Below are 21,415 nucleotides of genomic sequence, written 5' to 3'. Positions count from 1 at the left end.
GGGACGCTCATTTGTGGCCCACGAAATGAATGCACTTCGCGTTCTGACAGAGTAGGAATTTATTTCCATTAACCTTTTACGTCCGGTTATTTGCAGCCTGGGGACACACAAGTATCAGGCCCATGTTGAATAAAAAAAAAGTTGAATAAGAATAATGTCATAATATCGTAGGAAGGTGAAAAAAATCAGAACATCTTTCTACGACATACATAACGTTCTAATAGTTATGTGAGAAAGTTAACTTTTACAATAATAAAGTCGGGATGAGGCCAACTTGATGTTTTGTCCTATTTTCACTTACTGTAAGTGGAATATTTCTTTTTTTTAAGATTTGCAGGTCATTCTCGTCTGCGTCTGTTTACTGGTTGTGACGTTGGCTGTCTCGTCTGGATGCGGCGAACGATTAGACGAGTCGGCCCGAAAAGGAAAAAGCTTTTGTTTTGCGGGATGTCGACGTCGCGATTTTTGGCAGGTCGGAGCTGGAGGCCTGACAAGACTCAGTGGCAATCAGTGGAAACAAGGGAGACCAGAACAAAACAAAGGAACAAAGACTGGATAAATAAATCAAATGCAGAAATGCAGCAGCACGATTGTAAAGATGCGGAGGAATGCAAGGAGCGCGTTGCCTGGGAGATGAGAAATGACAAACCGATGCTGAATAATTAAAAATGACACAAAACCACAAAAGTTACATGTCAAAATAAGATTTTCTTTTTTTAAGGACACTACCATTATAATGACTTTATAAAACACAATATTGTCATAATTAAATAGAATGTGGAGTATGAAACAGGATTTGTAGCTTGGTCAATGAAGGGCAGGTTAATGCAGTCAAGAAGAACTTTATACTTTTATACTACTTACAAAAGAAGTTTGTAAGTCACTCCATAAACTAATTAGCATTAATAGCATAAACTAATAATAGCAATAGCAATAGCATAAACTAATCATAGCAATAGCAATAGCATAAACTAATAGCATTGCTTACTCTTTGCAGGGAATCTATAATTAATGGCTGTGAGTATTGTTACACTCTCTGTCTACTTGTGCTGTTGCACAGTTTGTATTCCAATCGCCTTTGCTTAAAAGGATTATAACAGCGACTATTGATGATATGCATTAGCCCATCTATGGCGTTTTGCAGTATTCGGTAGGATGAAGCTAAGCGGACTTTCCCAAGGTAAAGTGGTTGTATTGAATACACATCATGTAATTCCTCTTTGATTTATGTTGAGCTTGACAGTAAAGATCGCGATTCAAATGAGTAAAAAGTGTAAAAAGGCGTCTGGGTGCGGGACATCTGCTTCTGAGCAAAAGAAAATACATCCAGAAGGATATTTCCCAGTCCGAAACTAAATACTGTTACTGTGAGAATTTGAGCTAAAAAGACTTTTTTCATTTGATGGCATCATATCTGCAAATCCGCAGAGGCTTTACGTTTGGCGCTTTACTTAGGAGAGTTTTATTCTCACACACCGGCTTTCAGGCAACGTTTTATCTTCATATAAAGAAGAAAAAAAAAAAAGACACCCGTTTCCTACCCGAGTGCGCGAGGAGGCTTTCGGAGTGCATTGAAGTCTGTTCACATGATTAAAGTAAGTGAAGAAGTTCAGCGTTGAAAGCTCGCCAGTGTGAAGGTAGATCTGCTGTCGGATTAAAAACAAACACAAGATAAGCACTCTTTTTTTTTTTAAGGGTAAAAATAAAGCTTGGCTGTGAGGAATTCAAAGTTCAACCTTTTTAAGACATTGATAGGTTTAGCTGATGCTTTATTCCCGCATGGAAACCTCGTGTGGCAACGGATTTTGAGATAGCGCACAAAAGTCAGCGCTCGAGTGCGTCTTATCGTGCTCCTCACATTTTGGAAGGTGAGACCATTCAAGCCCGACAATGAATTGTATTTTTGGGGTACTGGTATTGATTTGGAACATCTTGTTACACCCTGTTTGTGCAGAATCGTACACAATATATAATTTATTTCTGAAAAAAAAAAAAAAAACAAAAAAAAAAAACAATCCTTGCACCTCTTTGCTGAATTGTTTTGTAGGCCATAAAATAAAATTATTTAAAAAAATGCTTGTTTCTGGATCTTATACCATGTTACTCTGACAAAAGACAAATCCACTTATTATAAATAATATCGTTTGAAAATGCATTCCATTTTTGTCAGTAGAAGTTTGCATCTTCCAGAGCATTGAGACGTGAAAATATTGATGTCACCTCTGTACACACAATGATGAAAACCAAGCAACTATGTCTAAGTCAGTTGAGGAGCTTTGTTTTGACTAAATTAGGGATTTGCTGCATTTACTAGAAATTATAAAGGTTTTTTGGGGGGGAGGAATCAATAACACATTTATTGCTATTTGCAGAATATAGAAAAACTTAAAATACACAATAACGACATTATGGCTGAAATAAAGCCTTTTGGTCTCGGTTTTATTACTGTTTTGTCGGGGTAGGGGGGTACATAGCTTAGGGAGCCATACGTAAATTAATTGTTTGGAATTTTCCTTCGTTCAGTTATTTTATTAGTATTTATATACTGTGTATACTGTATATAAAAACGAGGCTTAAAAAATGAAAGTGTTCTCTGAATGGGCCCATTTCAAATGTCAATCAAAAAACATGACTGGAAAAACTTATGCAATAAGTATGTCACGCTTAGAGGGTTTGGTTGCTGGTGTACATCCCATCGGGTCGTGATAGTGCTCATCCATGCGGTGACAACGAGGCGCTCTCAAGCAGCCACGCCAGCGTGAAGCCCCTCTCCACATGCTGGCTGTCAAGTCAGAAAAAGTTTTCCCCTTCCTTGCGTTTTTGTGTTACACTCCATCACATGCGCTCACTCATGGGTGACAATGAGGCGCTCTTAAGCGGCCAGGACAGCGGACTAAATGAAGGGAAATTGCATTTTCGGGGTGTAGGTACAGCTAGCTAGCAATAGAAACTGCACATCGCAGTTGCGTTGGATAATTGCTGATGCGAAAAAGGCGCTTATGTTCTTATATACTGGGGAAACGGTGACTCATGACGTGGCCCAAGTGTGTCACTGGGACCCATCTTAGCTTTGTAGATTTTCAAACATGTATCCAGCATTTAGAAACAATTTGCTGAACACACTTTTCTGGGTCTTTAACTTATTCCTAGTTTCTTCTTTTTTTGTGAAATGCACTGCAGCAGCAAAGTTTCCGCCACACTCTCTGGTGTTATTCACACACTCATCCGTGCAGCAGCCCGGAGCGCTGCCGATTTCCCCCGGAGAGTTACCACCTTCTCGACTGGTGTCCCTGAATGGAGGCGCCGAGCAGTTCAGCTCGAGATGAGCCGTCACAACGTGAATTGTTCCCCCAGCTCTACTTTCCCATTTTGGAACACTCACACAGCACTTTGCTCTTGACTTGAAGCAGAGATAACGTCTGTTGATACAGGTTGAATGGGTGCAACAGGGGTGTGGCTAAGCATTTTAAATTATCATAAGCATTATATATTGTATATTACTAAGAGTACAAGCATGTCATGGGCATGGTTTGGCCACTGCTGTGAGCGGCGCTTCCTCTGAGGGGTGTGGCCAGGCCACTGACCCGGGCAGTGCCACCTCTGACAGATGGGATAAAACCACTCTGAAAATTATGCCTTTGCCTGGGAGTCCTGCATTTGGGTCCGCCGCCCCCCGTGCCGGTGGTTCATGAATGGCCAGTTCGTTCTGTCATGAACCACCGGCACGGGGGGCGGCGGACCTAAATGCAGCAGAGCTGTGACAGCCCATGACACAAGCATGCTCGTACACACATGAACAAAGTTAAAAGTCAGCTATCCTCCCCTCCACCATGCATAACAAGGTCAGACTATGTCTAAACAGCGGTGCAAGATAGACTGTTAGTCTAATGCAATTTTGGTGAATTCGACCTTAATGTAAACAATTCTGTCATTCACATATCCACAATGTCACCATTTGTCTATCCATCAACACATGCAAATTAAAAGTACATATCTGTCTGGTTATTCACATTGATTGACGATGGTCATGTATTTTTAATGGTCGTCCATACTTGGAGACAACCAGTTGCTCCTCCATTTGTGGTGATTTATTGACTGATCAATAGTCAGTCGCAACGGCTTTGCTCTCCCCTGAAAGTTGGATTGCCCTCAAATAGAAACTGTCCAACGCTTGTGCAAGCAGCCAATTTGTTGCTGCTGCTGGTGTTGTTTTTCCAGGAATTGATACCAAGGTGAGCAGAATCTAGTGCGACCGAGTGCATTGATGTGCATTGTCCAGCCTGTCCTTCATCTGAAGCAGGACATCTGTTTTAGTTTTTAACAAAATAGAATTGTCAAATTAATTTGCATGTCATTTTCTTTCAAAACACATCTGTCACGTTTTCGCACCATTTTTTACGAGTCTTCTTGCACTTTCACTGATAGGATAAAGCAGCGACGAGAATGTAAAGCAGCCTGGTTATTAATGTGCTTTGTCAATGAAGTTCTCCATCTCAAAGCCAGACGCTCCCATTAATCATTAGCAGTGGGGGAACAACGCTGAAATAATCGCATTTATTTGCATTTTTCTCATCGTGAGCCTGTTTATTTTGTTCACAGCGTTAATTACATTACACGGGCAGAAATAACTTTTATTACACGCAACGCTGACATGTGAGCGAGATTAAAGCACAAGGCGGCGTGTCGTCAAAAAGAATTTCCACTCGTGGCAGGCGACCAGTTTACAATGTGGGAATAGACTGGGAGGATTTTTTGGCCGACAATTTGGCAGGACGCGTCGAAAGGAACCAGTCGCCAAGCACGTCTGGTCCGACAACTGCATCTTTTGTTCGACAGCCGACAAGCTTTAATTAGGCCGGATTTGCGGTTCACGCCACGTAACGGCAAATGGTTGACTTCTCTTCCCTTTGCAACTATTTCTCTCCCGCCGTGTCAATCAGGTCGGGTTTGCGTTTGATCCCGTTCCACCCCAACCTCTGCTTTTTGGAAGGAACAAAATCCCGCCATCAAATGAGCTGCTACTCTCCGGAGAACCGGAGCGTGGCTTGTTTGTTCAAAATGGAGAGAAGCAGCGAAGTGATTACCATAAGTGGGCTAATGTCATTATTTTCCTCAGAAGTCATTATTTTTAATTAACCAGTTAAATTTCTGGTTGTTCCCAAGTTTGCAACAAATCCCATCAAGGCCACCAATTATTCCAATATCCAGCCAAAACCCATCAACTCAATTAATTACCGTGCCGGATGATTCATAGGAGCCAAAAATAGAAAGCCATAGCCGTACTTCCAAAATCAAGAACCACAAAGACACTTTTGGAACTTCCAAAGCATGTGATGAAAGTCAAGTGACCCCCCACCACCACCACCACCACCACCACCACCTAAAACCAACTCAGTTACAGCATGTGTGAGGCCGGGATTAAGACGGGAAGTAATAAATCACCTGGATGTCTTCAGGAAGAAGCGTTAGCCCCACCTTCTTTAATCTACACGGCCGCAGCGTTATCTGAACACTGCAGGTTTTTTCGCACTTAGAACTCCCGTTAGACCGGGCCGGGCCACCTTATGGAGACGCCGTAGCGAAGACTTTTCCCATCGAATATTATCAACCCGACATGCGTGCCCAAGCTATCCCCTTTAAAGGTAAATCTGGTCCGATGCGTGACAGCGTTTCATTTGTAGATTTAGATGCACTCGAATAATCAATGTTAATTAAATAAAAGGACAATCTCAGAGTGCCCACATTATCTTGTAGATTCCATTAACTGATTCACTTGATTAGAGGGAACGTGCAATTAAGAATATGATTAGATTCCTGATTCACTTCCTTTCGTGGACACACACACACACCTGAAAACATTCACAATGTAAAAGTCTGTCCGTTCTCCCACAAAATATACAATGTCTTTGCAATCTATATAGGTTTCCCTTCACATATATCCATCCATCCATTTTCTTCACCGCTTATCCTCACGAGGGTCACGGGGAGTGTTGGAGCCAATCCCAGCTGTCATGGGGCAGTACACAATGAACTGGTTGCCAGCCAATTGCAGGCCACGTGGAGACAGACAGTCGCACTCACAATCACACTTAGGGGCAATTTAGAGTGTCCAATTAATGTTGCATGTTTTTTTTTTTTTGGGATGTGGGAGGAAACCGGAGTGCCCGGAGGAAACTTACGGAGGCACGGGGAGAACATGCAAACGCCACACAGGCGGGTCTGGGATTGAACCCTGGACCTCAGAACTGTGAGGCCAACACTTTACCAGCTGATCCACTGTGCCGCCTCCTTCACAGATACATAAAGTAAATATCTCTGTCCAATCATATACACACAAACATAATAAATGTAAAATCTGTCCATTCACGTACGCTTGCAAATATGTGTGTGCCCATATTCAACTCTCCATTCACATATACACAAACATGAATGAATTAAAATGGGGTATTCAGTAAATATTGCAACATTTTAGAAATCCTAAAGTCATATATGTTATATATTGTTACATAGTGAAGGAAGTGTAGACAGAGAATACAACAATAGTAATTTGTATATATTCTTTATCCTCTGCAACAAACAACCTTTTTTTTATTTTTTATGATTTTGGAGATACTGTATATATGATTACTTTGAGAATGTAACCATATTTTCAACAGGATGCTGGGATAGACTCCAGTACTCCTGCGACCACGAGGACAAGCAGAATGGAAGATGAATGAATGAATGAATGAATGAATGAATGAATGAATGTAACCAACTGCATTTCTAAAGAAAAATGTTTCTAACGGTGCCGATTGCGAATCATATTTCGTCTACCTATGCTTCATGATCTCGCGCCTTTCGCACGGCGGACATATGAGTGTCCACATAATAACGGCAACACAGCCTCCATCAAAACAGGTGGCGTTGTATTAAATCTCACCCCTCGAGCCAGTAATAAAAGGTGATGATTTGAATTTGCCGAGAGTCACGTTCAACGTTTGCCCACAGGAGATGAGTGGCCGGTGGAGAGAAAGCAAAACTCAATAATGGCGGTATTATCCTTTAAGCTGATTATGAGCCTGTGTCAAAGTGCTGAGTCTAATCTGACGGGGAGATTGTGTGTGTGTAGTGTGCGTGTGTGTTTGTGCGACAAAGATCCAGGTGGGACCGTCTGCAATCTGCACCGGGCTCAAGAGTGGCAAAACTTTTCCTCATCCCTCTTGGCAGCTCCTTTGATTAAGCGAAGGTGAGGCTCTGTCTGTTTCACTGCACACGCTCGCCACTCCTTCTTTGATAGCGACACGCGCGGCGCAGGCCTCGCCGGCAAAACGAACCTTTTGATCAGCCCAAATGGAAGCGACACGCTCTTGAAGGCCCCCGTCGTCGCTCGCGCCAAATGAGAGGAAGCGAGTCCTGGCCGCCGCGAGGCGTCCGCGGGAGGCTCCGACGTGACGGACCATCAAAAGGCCCCCGCCCCCACCTGCTTTGCGTCCTCACACCTGAATGTCAAACCCCAATGAAGTGGAATAAACCACTTTGAATTCAACTAGTAAGCATCAGATGTAGCAACCACTTCCACTTCAACCACGCCAAATACCAAGTACTGATACTGTATTATGCCATTACATCTTGTATTGATGATGAAAATGTGTATCGCGTTCAAATATTTTGTGTTAAATATCCATTGCTGGGCGGCACGGTGACTCCCCATGCCTGCGTGGGTTTCCTCCGGGCACTCCGGTTTCCTCCCACATTCCAAAAACATGCAACATTAATTGGACACTCTAAATTGCCCCTAGGTGTGATTGTGAGTGCGGCTGTCCCAATGTGCCCTGCGATTGGCTGGCAACTAGTTCAGGGTGTGCCCCGCCTCCTGCCTGTTGACAGCTGGGATAGGCTCCAGCACTCCCCGTGACCCTCGTGAGGATAAGCGGCGAAGAAAATGGATGGATGGATATCCATTGCTTCTAATGCGGTGGTGTTAGAATGTCAATATCCAATGGCCAATTAAATTGTCAGCATTATGATCAACCCACTTTTCGGGTGACACAATATCAGTCTCAACGTATCATATCATTTTTACAAGCACAAGTATGAATACAGACATATTGCATCAGCACCGATACCAGTACTGTCATGGCATGACAAGCATTCTGCGATTTTAGACTCCAGAGTTTACAAAAACTGACTATAATTCCCGGACCAAGCTACAGTAAAATGCTCTAAAATACGTACTAAAATCTACACGGAAAAATAATTTTACCTTCACTCGGCTTCTCACTGCTTTTTTCCGCAACTTGCTGCGGAGTAAGAAAGAGTTTCACGGCCCGCCTTGCACCATGAATAGAGCAATATATTTCCTGCTTCAGTTAGAATTGCGATTTGAACAGTCCCATTCATCATTCTGTTCACATGTTGACATCACGAGACCGAGCCAACAGCTTACAATTTATTAACAGTACCACGCCACTGTGAGACTTTCACTCAGCAAAGTCGGACGCAAACATAGACAATTGTACCCAAGATATCCAGGGGCACCCATAAGTTTAATAAAAACTGATGATCTTTTTTAAAACATAATTTAGATGGTTAAAAAAATGTTTAATTTATCATGATTGTTATGATTTGTCCCCCTCCCATGTCCTCCCTCTCATGCAATGGAGTATTCCACCTTCTTCCCGCACACGTGAAGATCTAAGAGGCGTAATATAAATGAAGTCAAAGGTAGGACACGGTGTAACTTTTAATCCCATTTTGAAAATCTTCAGTATTTAAAGATGTACAAGATTGAAGTTTATCGATTGAGCGCCGCGCTCGATGAGGTAGAAGGTCGGAAACGCTTCAACTTGGCTCCTTCCGTGGACAATTTCATTATGCTAAGTAAATAAATCAATTGATTTTTAAACAAGGAGACGCAAGAGGGTTTTTTTCCATTTTTTTTTAGAAGATTCAAGGTCAGATCTAAACACCTTGTCATGAAATATTTCTCATCTTGTTACAGCTATAGTGAATTTATGAGGTCTAACAGGAAGCGTATGGATTTTTCGGAGGAGATCGAAGCGAGTTGAAAGTGAGGTCAGGGGTCACATTTGTTGTCAGTCGAGCCATTTTCCCCTTTCCACTGGTTAATCAAAGTCAGAGCAAGAATCCTATAAACGCCCATCCACCCATCCATCCATTATCCAAGCTACTTATCCTCACAAGGGTCACGGGAGAGCCGGAGGCTATCCCAGCTAGCTTCGGGCGAAAGGCGGACTACACCCTGAACTGGTCGCCAGTCAGTCGCAGGGCAGATATCGACGCCATCACTGAGCGGGAATCGATCCCACGCTGCCTGCACCAAAGTCAGGCGTATGTACCACCACACCATCAGAGACTCTCCCTATTAATGTTTAGAAATGAAAAGTCCTATTCATTTAGCTTTTTTTTTTTGTTATCCGAGCCAAGAAGCTTGCGGGAACTGGGATAAACAAAAGATGCTGGTAAATAACACAAACATTTAACATTCACGAAAGGCTGCACACTGTATAATTTAAATTAATAAAGCAATATTCTGGTCTTCATCTTCTGGTCCATTATCATTTCACACTACAAATCATGTCCATGCTATGTATAACGCGACTTCCTTTGAGAGCAGCTCCTCAGAAGTCGCGCTGATATTTAACGACGAGTCTGCGGACGCGGGATTTTTTTTTCCCCAATTGCGAGGATGTTAACACCTCATTTGCATATTCACAAGGTTTCCGGGCTGCGTGGTCGCAGCGGCAAGGCCGACGCCACTTTACCCTAAAAATAACTAACCGCCATCCGGTTAATTATGCAAGAAAGTGCACTCCAAAAAAAAAAAAAAAAAAAAAAATCGTGATGAGAAAAGAGGCATCTTGGGGTCGTAGCTCTGTAAAAATTTAAATTGGCAGCATTATTTCAGCTTTTTAAAATTCGGGCAAACTAAGCGCATTCAGCCCCGCCAATAAAAGGAAATGAGTGTGCAAACGTGTGAGAGTCTGCCTTACCAGGGGCAGAATTCAGGATCACGTTCATCACTTTCTCAAACACACAACTGAAATCCTGTAATACACGTGACTGAAATGCTCTCATACACACCACTGAAGTACTCTCAGAGTATTTATTTTTAATCACATTGCTACTGTAAGGCTCTCCAACTCACAAACACCCTCTCACACACTCCTGCATTTTTTTTCATTCACATACACAAATTGAGATATCTAATCACACTATTGAACTCAAATGCTCTCACACAAAATTATTAATTGCTACAGAAATGCATGTAAACGAAACTGACTTACAGACTTCTTAGCCTCTCACACTATTAAAATGCTTTCACACTCACTGTGTTTCAGTTATTTATGTGAGAGCATGACAGTATTATGTGTGGGAGTGTTTGCTGTAGTGCGTATGAGTGCATTTTGGTCATGAGTGTGAGAGTTTGAGCGCCATGTGAGAGCATTTCAGGAGTGAATGTGAGACTTATTCAAAATTTCAATTTCAGTTGTGTGTGTGAGAGCATATTAGTTGTGTAAGTGTGTGAGAGGATATCAGTATTTTAATGTGAGAGCATTTTAGTCAGTTCTGCGAGTGTTTCGTTAATGAGAGTTCTCATACACCAATGAAACGCTCTCACCCACGTAACCAGTGTTTCTAGGCAGTTTCATGCCTGAAAGGCTCTCACAAATATCTCCGAAATGTCCTCTCACTGTCATTCTCGTTCATACAGACTGTTTTCTCTCATATACACTACTATAACACCATCGCACACGCTACTGAATCACCAACACGTGACTGCAGCACTTGGCTATTTTCCCAATTAAACTCACTGTCACCATTTGTACCTTGTTCCGCTGCTCTTGAACATATCCACAAAACACGGAGATAGAATGGGTGGGAAAAAAAAAGAAAAAGAAAAATGAAAAAAAAAAAACCTCCAGTGTGATTAATAGGTTTTTCCGTTTTAGCGCTCAAAGCAATAAAAAAGCTGGAAATGAGAAAGCGCCTGTGGACGTGTGATACGCGCACGAGCCGGAGCCAAAGCCTGATGTACTTGCAATGCTGATTACAGAATTAGCAAAGACAGCAATTATTCATAATCATCGCAAGAAGCTCAGCGGCATACGTGTGCTGTTATGGATTCCATTTGCATGCGGAGCGAGGAAACTCTTCGAGAGCAAACATTCTTCAGAAAAACTTTTTTTTGGTCATATACCATAGATTTACCAGAGTGATACAAGTATTCAATACTATTTTGTTGTCTATAGCGAATGGTTTCAAAGCTAGCATAATCAAATTCTTAGATATTTGTACTTTTATCCGAGTATCGCCTTCAGGTACTTTATATAAGACTGCTGGTTAATCATCAAAAGACATTTAACTTTTGATGTGAAATGTCAAATTCTCAATTTTCATCTCACTATTTGTCTGGAACGCAGAACGAGCCTGTCTCAGGTCCTCCTGGTTACGCATATTTACATTTGTTCTGCTCATTATTCCCGAGATGACCTCAGAAGTGCAATTAATCTCCATTCCCATTCAAGAAGGCGTCCATTTCTTCATCAAAACAGGCTGTTTTCCCAAAGTATGTTAATGAGCAGCTATTAAACACTGATAGCAGTTGAAGCATGAGAGGAACTAATGATTTTTTGTCAGTAATTACAGCAGCAATAGGCCCATTTATTAGGATTAGCCCGTGTAATGCCGTGAACCGTTATTCCTTTGTCGCCTTTATGTATGTTTTCATTCATTTTCTCCCACAGCCGTACAACTCCGGTCAAAGTCGACCCCGAGGCTGCAACGCGCCGCGCGCGGTTGCGAAGCCTTTCACAGAGTCTGTTGCAAATTCACATCATGAGTGGGGAACAAAGGGACGGCGCGCTTGGATATTAGTGTAAACTTGCTGGTGGAGCGAGACACAATAAGCCTTTTTTGATTGCGCGGTGTCATACCACAAAAGACTGTTGTCAGGGTTACAGCGCGCAATTTGATTGGCTATCGCTATGGATTCGCTGAGCATCACGTTGTGTACACATGAACTGTTTCATCACATCCACAAATTAAAAAAAAAACTTAAAAAAAAATTGTTGCTGACATTTCTTTGGATACCCGCTAAAATCGAATTTGTCCTTCAGTAGTTTTACATTATATCACTCACCAAACAATGTAGAAACAGATGTAGAAAGAATGCCTAAATATGAATGTACTATATGTTAATTTTGTTATCATGTTGTAGTAGTGTAGAACTGAACTAATAACATATTTTGAAGGAGTTTCACCACACTGGTCCCCAATGCGCCGTTTTTTTTTTATTTATTTTTTTTCCAAAGACCCTTTATACTTTGTCCTGTTTGGCAAACTCGGGGCACTGTTTGATGTGCTTCCACCACCCCCGAAGCCACACGCCCAACCCCCTCTTTTTTTTTTGTACCTTTTTATTTTGTTGTTGCTGGGAGCGCCTGGCCACGGGTAAAGGTGGTTTACAGCTTTCCCCGCCAATTATCACGGCGACCAGGCGGAAGGCGTCCGACAGTGGAGCCACGAGGCCCGACTGTCAGTTTTGTCCTTCAAACAGGACGGCACGTAGGAAGTCCGTCCAGCGGTCTTGAAGAGTGACGCCTTTCAGATTGTAGGAGGGAATCAGGATGAGTTTTTCATGACAAAAGGTCATTAATGCTCAAAGAATATAATTATATGCTCTAAGTCTAAGAATAAAGACATACTTTTGCTTTGTGTGTGTGTTTTTTGTAGTTGCCAGAAGATGATGGCAAAGCAGTAAAAACAAAGAGGACCATACATCTAGCATGTACACAACCATGTACTCATGTTACATAAGAAACCACCTCGACATGCATATCGTTATATATATATATATATATATATATATATATATATATATATATATCTTTACACATCCATTTCCTTTGCTGCTTATCCTCACAAGGGTCGCGGGAAGTGCTGGAGCCTATCCCAGCTGTCAACCGGCAGGAGAACTGGTTGCCAGGCAATCGCAGGGCAGATCGAGACAGACATCACTCGCACTCACAATCACACCTTGGGGCAATTTTGAGTGTCCAATTAATGTTGCATGTTTTTGGGATCTGGGAGGAAACCGGAGTGCCCGGAGAAAATCTACGCAGGCATGGGGAGAGCATGCAAACTCCACACAGGTGGGTCTGGGATTGAACCCAACACCTCAGAAAGATGACACACTGTGGCGAACCCTAACGGGACAAGCCAAAAGGAAGAGAAGAATGTAATTTCTTTCTTAGCACGATCATCAGAATATTAGAAATACCTCCAAATGTGACCCAGCGGTGTTGTAGACCACTGCAAACTACAAACACAAAAATAAACATCCAAAAGATGATTCTGGTGATGGATGATTCCATATTGCAGCCGTCACGGTCCGGTTACAGCTTTGAAAGTCACCTGCCAGCACGCATTAAACTTCAGCGCAAAGCCAAATTGCAGGAGGCTCCTAAGTGCACTTCTATCTGCAGGACGGCTGTTAGCGCGGCGCCTTTAAATCATCGTCTGGGAACCATTTACGAGGAATCCGGGCGAAGAGCGCGTGTTATCCAAATAGTAGGGTCTGGTTTATTCTCCGCACGTGTGCGAGTGTATGAGTACAGTGCTCCTGCGTGAAAAAAAGAAGAACGGAGAAAAATAAATGTTGCTGAGGTGTCGTCTGGATAACAGCCAGAACAGTTAAGTGGAAACAGAGGGCAAAACTGAAAAGCCGCAGAGAATACGGTACAGCGGAGGAAAAACACAACAGAGCTGTTTGGCACGGTTCCCTGGTGGCCTAATAGCGATCCTGCCCAAACCTCGACATCCAACAACTTGGGAACATAACTGTACCTTTCTGGCTCTGAAACAGCTTCAGTCACAGTGGAGTCCATTAATTAGACCTAAGGGACGGAAATGAGTCACTCCTCGCTTGCTACTTCCCATATTGTGTCCTTATATTAAAAAAAAAAAAAAAAAAAAAAAAAGAACCCCTCTCCCCAACTTTTTGTTGAGCAAAATGAGCAAAAATTCATAGCCGGTCAAGTGCGTGCCAAAGCAACAGGTGGCACAATAACCATCGACTGTAACAACCATTCTGTTCAGTCAGACGCATTTGGGGCTCTTTGGAAGGCCTCCGCTACGCCAGAATTGTAAATAATCCTAGTTATTGTCCACTTGTGTGCTTTTGAAGATAACAGGCTGCTGCCAGACAGTGGTTCTTAAACAGTTTCATAACAAGTACCACTTGAAAAAGTGCGTAACTCTCCAGGTACCATCATCATGACCCACATCAAAACACTGCAGCATCGTAGACCCGAGACCAAGAGTCTTAAAATGCATATTTAACTCAAAAACCACCATAGTCATCAACTGAAATCTAATCGCTCACTGCCATTGACGCTTATTCACGTCAAAGTACGTTTTTACAAGTGGAAGGGTCTGACTCAGCTGGTCTGTAATTATCGAGCTTGTAATGTAATGTAATGACAAACAGATCCCTGCAGGTGGCGATAGGGAAGCTTGACTGATAAAGATTCATGGGTGATATTCAGTTGTCTGTTGATTTTGATGCTCAAAAGGTGAAAACAAATTTGTGGTATATTTGAGGCAGGCTACAAGAAATTGATGGCAATATTAATAATAATGACGTGATTAAAAAAAATAAGCATGTTTACTGGGAAGACATCCGTGTGAAGACTCCAAGAAAAATGATACTGCCAGACACACGGAGACCACCACCCGGGGGAGTGCAAACACCACCGCCTCTTACGCTCTCGGTCCCTGACCTTGCTCGGAAAGCCTGAGCTTAAAAAAAAAAAAAAAAAAAAAAGTCTGATATTTGGCTGACCCGCTGGGATTCTGTTGAATTGATTCTTCCGGAGGGAAGAAGAATTTGAAAGGTAGTACCGCCCACACGCCATTGAAGCGAATAAAACGCTGAATCACCGGAGAAACTTTCGCCAACTTTGATAGCGGTAGCGGAAAAGTGCACTTTCATCCCACTTTCTCATCTCGTTTGCTCACCCGTGTGCTAATTTAGATGATCGCTAATGAACAGCAAGGATGAGTGACAAGGTTTAAAACCGTTCCCTTTGGCAGCTTTGACTTTTAATTGCTTCCTTTGTTAATAATTGCCACCCCAAATCGCCACGTGTGCCCCTCTGCGCTCGAAATGCAGCATTGCGGTCTCCCAAGGTCACACTCGCTAATGTATTCTGTCTTGGTTATTATTTATAACAGTGAGGTGGATGGGGGGGAGGGTGGGGCTGGTGAGGGGTGTGGGGGAGGCGGAGGGTGGTGGTGGGGTGTCTACTTTTGGGAAATAACGCAGCATTCTATGGACAGCTTCATTAGTTAAATGAGGTGACATCTGCTGCACAATGCAGGCAGGGGATAATGTCAACACTCATCCACCTGAATTTGGCAGGCTAACAGACAAGAGAAAGTCACCTTTTGCACCACTAATATGTGAGTTCATTTTTAAAATTAAACATTATTTCCTTTAGCAATTTGACTACAATCTGGACTGGTCGCAATTCAATCACACAACACACTTTCACACCATCATTGAGTGGGAATAGTGCAGAAGTAAATCACTACACAATGACTGATTTATCGAAATATAAACATTTGAGCTTTACAGTACATCCATCCATCCATCCATTTTCTTTGCCACTTATCCTCACAAGGGCCGCGGTTAGTGCTAGAGCCTATCCCAGCTGTCAACGGGCAGGAGCCAGTGTACACCTTAAACTGCTTGCCAGCCAATCGCAGGGCACTTCGAGACAAATAGCCGGACTCACAATCACACCTAGGGGCAATTTAGAGTGTCCGATTAATGTTGCATGTTTTTGAGATGTGGGAGGAAACCGGAGTGGCCGGACAAAACCCTCGCAGGCACGGGGAGAACATGCAAACTCCACACAACCGGGTCCGGGATTGAACCCGGGACCTCAGAACTGTGAGGCCAACACTTTACTAGCTGATCCACCGTGCCACCCCAGCTGTAGAAAACAGTACGTGCAAATATATGATGAAACATGCTGTAAAATTTTGTCCAAAACCCCCCCAAAAACAAAAAACAAATCAAAAATTAAATCCCAACTTTTTTCATATATGTTTTATTTTTGTTGTTCATGGAAATAACTGCTGGCAATTGGTGTCAATCAAAACATATTTTTGTTTTATTTTATATATTTTTTCTTCCACTAAAGGGAAAAATAATACTTTTGTTTTCTTCATTTTTAATATGTTATATATGGAGAAAAAGAAAAAAAATGCCCCTCTTTATCCGGATGAAAATGAAAGATGTTTTTTGTTGGGGGGGGGTAGTAACCATACTGTATAGGCTATATGCAAAAATATAGTGACAGAACAATAAAAACCATCCACATATCTCAAAATTTTGGGAGTTTCCCGTACAGAATTATGTATACAGTAGACCACGGTGCTTGGTATTTTTGGATAAACACTGCAAACTGGCCAAAATTTCAGATAAAGCATGACCATGATATGCATATGTTTATTTCTGGGGAAAGATAACGTACTGTAAATCATGCAACAGTTGTTGGACTACATTTTTTTTTTTTTTTAAGCAGCGTAATGCACGAGCCAGAAGCCTTAAAACCGCGCAATCTAAAGCCCAGATGTTGGTCGTAAAGGCAACTTTTCCGACAAGGGAATCCAAAGCATGCATGCAAGTAATGTACAGTACAGCCCAAATAGTGGAAAGTTGCAAGCGCCTTTTTCTTCTCCTCCCCCCCCACCCCTCAAAGAACTCACATCCCCTCAAGGCAAGGCACCACGACTATAGGCATAAAATGAGCTTGTAGGTGTTTGAGTGAAAAAAACAAAAAACAAACAAAAAAAAAAAGAGTGGACACGTACTCACTTGACACTTGAGCCCGGGAGGGTTCCAGCGCGTGTGGTCCAGTTATTCCAACGCGGCAGCTCGCAGATGCGAATGGAGCAGAAAGCATGCTGAGAGGAACACTGAGCCGAAAAGCACGCTGCAAACTGGCTCCCTCGCTCCCTCCTTCCCTTTCTTCCCTTTTCGCTGCGCACAAAGCAGGTTGCTCCTGTTGGCCACCGACGTCCACGCGTTCTGGAGGAGGAGGAGGAGGAGGATGAGGAGGAGGAGGAGGAAGAAGAGGAGGAGGATGCATGTGTCGCCTTCAGGCAACCAGAGAAGCGTGAGGCTGACACGCCCCTCAGCATCCTCACACACGCTTACGAGTGTGTTCTGTCTTTTTATGCTCATGCAACAAAAAGTCATTTCCTTAAATGCAACCACAAACAAGTACCTGTTAAGTAAATGACATCCGCTCCAAGACAGACACACCCGGATAAAACAAACACTCTTAAGTCCTCAAAGTCAAGATAAATCAAACCAAAGCTCTGCAAGGACTCCAATCTGAGATTTGCTCAACTTTAAGTGTGTTAATAAAAGCTGTGTGTTAATAAAAATACATTGGTATGTTTCAATGTATTTTGTCCTTATCTTGGAACTCACATTGCATTCATTTGTATTTAGTTTTCAAAGTGTTAGAACTCTCGTAAACATCTGGCCTGTCATTGAGCTTGGGGACATCTATAAATAATTCAAGTTCATTTGTTTTTAAATTGACTATAAATAAATAAATAGACTCTAGCAATACTATACGACATATACTTCTTATTTATAAAGCAAAGCAATTTCATTTGTATTGCGCATTTCACACACAAGGTAAATCACCCTTCTTTCCATGAATAAGGCATTCTGAAAACAAAGAGATAAAACATTTAAAACGGCAAACAAACAAGCAAACAAACAAAATATTAAAAAAAAGACAATTACAACTGTATACAGTGCAAGTAATATTATCAAAAAGAGGACACTTGGGGCTGACCTCACCTCTGTTGGCAACTTATTCCATTTGTGTCCAGCGTAATAGCTTAATGCTGCTTCACCATGTTTGCTTTGGACTCTGCGCTCCACTATTTGACCTGAGTCGGTCGATCTCAGAACTCTCCTGGGTTTGTATTCCGTAAGCATTTCTTTCATGTATTCGGGACCTAAATCATTTAGTGATTTATAGACCAGTAACAAAACTTTAAAATCTATTCTAAAGCTGACTGGAAGCCAGTGCGAGGACTTTAGGATTGGAGTTATATGCTCTGAGCGCTTTGTTTTGGTCAGAACGCGAGCTGCAGCATTCTGAATGAGCTGCAGCTGTTTAATGTTATTTGTTTGGGAGTCCAGTCAGAAGACCATTACAATAGTCAAGTCAACTTGAGATAAAAGCATGGATGAGCTTATAGAGTACATAATCATTTTTTCACTCACCCCGGCAGGAGTATCTCCTTCGAGCACGGGTCCTGAGGCCTGGGAGCTTAAGGTTTTTGCGCTTAGCTGTTCCCAGTCTTGCTCTCTTCTCGACAGAGATGTCTGATGTTGTTCCTGGCATCTGCTGAAATCAAAGCTTGGAGGTTACGGGGGTTACTGGAGGAACTTACCAAACGGCCTGCCGGGAGCGGCTGAGTATAATTTGCAGTCGGCTCGACTGTCGTTATCCGTGTTTACATGAAAATTCGACGGCTGACATTGACATCGATCGACTGACATGCGGTGGAAAAACTGCCAGACGGCAGATACCAGGGACATGTTTTTCGCCACATGGCCGAGGTCGACGTTCTCGGCGGAGTTATGAAACACATTAACTGATTTGGATAGACGTGCCGTGGGAGGGAGCCAAGGTCAAATTATGTACGCCGTCTTTGCCAAAAGTAAAACCTGCCAAGGGATCTTCAAAAATGTCTGCTTTCTTTCTTTCTTTTTTTTTTTTTGTCAACACAAGACATCTGACACCCTGCCTCCATTGAGATGGCCTCGAACGCATCGGCGATTCTAATGAGGACGTAATTGGATCATGGAAAACCATTTTTGCCAACCAATGCTTGATATAAAATATCCCACAGTAGAAATAATTTTTTAAAAAAAGGAATAGTATTTAACAGCTAACAAAGGAGGCCGAGTGTGTTGTCATTGCAAACAAACAAAACAAAGGCCAATCCCAATTCCCAGAACGTTTTCAAAGAAGCAGCGCAGTCGCATAAAATCAAAATAGAGTGGGGCTATTTACTTTAAGACGCAGAGATTGTATCTTATTTCAATACAACTTTGATTTGTCAGCGGCGTGCCTCTGAGCAAGTGCTTGTTTACACAAAAGATAAGAACCCGCGCATGTTGCTGTCGCCGGGCGACATTTGCATTCCATCTTAGACTTAACAGATGGGCGAGCGCCGCTTGCGACGGCCGCTTGACAGGCCAGCTGAGCGTGGCGCCTGCCGCGGCGGCGGCGCGCGGGCATCTCCTCTGGACGGTTTCGCGCCATTTGACGGCCGCTGTCAGGTGTGCAACGACCATTTTAAGGCTTTAATGCAAGAATGACGCGGGAAGCTCGGCTTGACTTATGACCACTTTCGGATTGCGGGCGGAATTTCAAGGACTTAAATTTGACCTTATCTGGGCTTTGGAATATCAGACTTTTCATTTATTCAGTACTTTTTGCACAAGCTGTTCTCTGAAGCGGTGCTGAATATCAAAATTCACAAGTTTCAGTATTTCTTATTTCCAAGGAATGTTTGCAAGTTCAACGAGGAACCTCACTAAGGTGGAAAACGACTGAGGCGTCAGCGCAGGAAAATGCAGGTCCTTGGGGACCGAGTAAAGTCATGGTACATGAAACATGGAATAATGCTTCTAAAATCGCAAACACGTCAAGATGTGCATGTTTTGGAACCGAAAAAAACATGACCTCAATTCAAAATTCCTCAAATGGTAAAACATTGCAAGTTTACTGAAACAAACAGTCCACACTAAAGCAAATCATGAAAACAAATACTGTAGTCTCTTATTGTTATTGTGACGATTGATGATGATAATAATTTGACTTTTGACTTTGTAAGTTTCACCGCATGGTACATTTTGCTACTAATCTAAATTCCGCTACATCAGAAACGATTTGTCAGACATGACAATTTCAGTTGGCTATTGCTATCGGATACAAAAGCGGGTACCCTTTGTGCATAGAAACACTTTTTGACGTACACCCCCCCCCCCTCTTTTTTGAAAGGCTAATTCTTTGTGTGCGGCGCATCGCTCCAACCAAACTCTGCACTGCTCATCTTTGTGAGGAATCCCAAAGCGCTTTGAGGAAGTTTAGCGAACTGCCAGTCAAAGCCACATTTGTATGGGAAACTGATGCTGAAGGTTACCCCCCACCCCCCCCCCCCCAAAAAAGACCCTTTTGAAATTGTGATCAACTGGTTGATTCATGCCCTGACAGTCCCCACTGGTCCCGAGTTTATGAAATTTTAATGTCATCTTGTAATTACTAAATGAAGTAAAGAAAAGGCTTACAAGGAGATTGGTGCACTTTCTGCTGACGTTGGCTGATCGATATGAACTCCACCCACCCCACCCCACCCACCCAATGCAAACGCTCACGCGCTGATGCTCAATTAGCAAAGAATGGAAGATGGATTCAGCTCATTGCAAGTCCTCTCTGGAATTCCCACCTTCTCAAGGATTTTGAAACATTTTTGACTCAGGGCCTATATTTTTTTATTATACATTACGAGTGCTCTTTTAGTCAATAATGACAACCAGAGTGTCCTCAGTTGCATGAATATTTCACAACATGCGCCTCATTTGGTAGTTTGAGCGCGCGCCAGAACATTGTGTGACCCATCTGGACTCAAGCTGGATGAAGGCTGCGGTGCACGTCGGCGTCCCTGGATGTGTACATTATACAAACGTTGAAAATCTGGGCCTGAACTTTGGCCTCAAATGTGCTTTCGATCAACAATGGCTTTGTAACAGATGGAAAAAAAAATGTGATTTCACCGACAGAAGTGAGTACAAAGAACGGGACTGCACTGAGCGCAGCGATGAGCGCGAGATTGTGACGTGCGCCGGAGTTCAAAGCTGTTATCCGGGGAGCAAATAATGATGTTGCACACATTTTCAGGAAAAAAAAGTGCATCACTTTATCTTTCGGGATACAATAACAGTGTCCATAATGTTCGGATGGTACCGTCTGCCTCTCTGCCTTTTGACTTTTGGATCCGGAAAAGTGTAGTTACCTCAGAATCTGATAAGTAGCCCGCAAGGGAAGGGACGGAAAATCCATCCATCCAGCCATTTTCTTTGCCGCTTATCCTCGCAAGGGGAGTGGTGGAGCGTATCCCAGCTGTCAACGGGCAGGAGGCGGGGTACACCCTGAACCGGTTGCCGGCCAATCGCAGGGGACATCGAGACAAACAGCCACACTCACAATCACACCTAGGGGCAATTTAGAGTGTCCAATTAATGTTGGGTGGTTTGTGGTTTGGGATGTGGGAGGAAACCGGGGTGCCCGGAGAAAACCCACGC

The 21,415-nt window shown here is 42.8% G+C and overlaps 1 protein-coding gene across 14 annotated transcripts in view; it reads right to left on the bottom strand.

Annotated features, from left to right (window-relative positions):
* LOC133498469 (CMP-N-acetylneuraminate-beta-galactosamide-alpha-2,3-sialyltransferase 1-like) overlaps positions 1–21,415 on the bottom strand; it is a 70,357-nt gene that overhangs the window by 14,212 nt on the left and 34,730 nt on the right. For 3 of the 14 annotated variants that reach the window (XM_061815392.1, XM_061815400.1, XM_061815427.1), the window contains 3 exons: positions 18,326–18,446; positions 16,892–17,104; positions 1,542–1,646 (listed from right to left, as the gene is read on the bottom strand). The gene's annotated coding sequence lies outside the window, so the exon portion shown is untranslated. Of the gene's footprint in view, positions 1–1,541; positions 1,647–7,316; positions 7,427–8,245; positions 8,264–16,887; positions 17,105–18,325; positions 18,824–21,415 lie in introns of those variants that run through there. The other 11 variants (XM_061815382.1, XM_061815418.1, XM_061815344.1 and 8 more) reach the window with 10 other exon arrangements.

The sequence above is a fragment of the Syngnathoides biaculeatus genome, chromosome 1 (genome assembly GCF_019802595.1).
Source record: "Syngnathoides biaculeatus isolate LvHL_M chromosome 1, ASM1980259v1, whole genome shotgun sequence".
In the NCBI taxonomy this organism is placed as follows: domain Eukaryota; kingdom Metazoa; phylum Chordata; class Actinopteri; order Syngnathiformes; family Syngnathidae; genus Syngnathoides; species Syngnathoides biaculeatus.
This window is presented reverse-complemented; position numbering and strand designations above follow the sequence as displayed.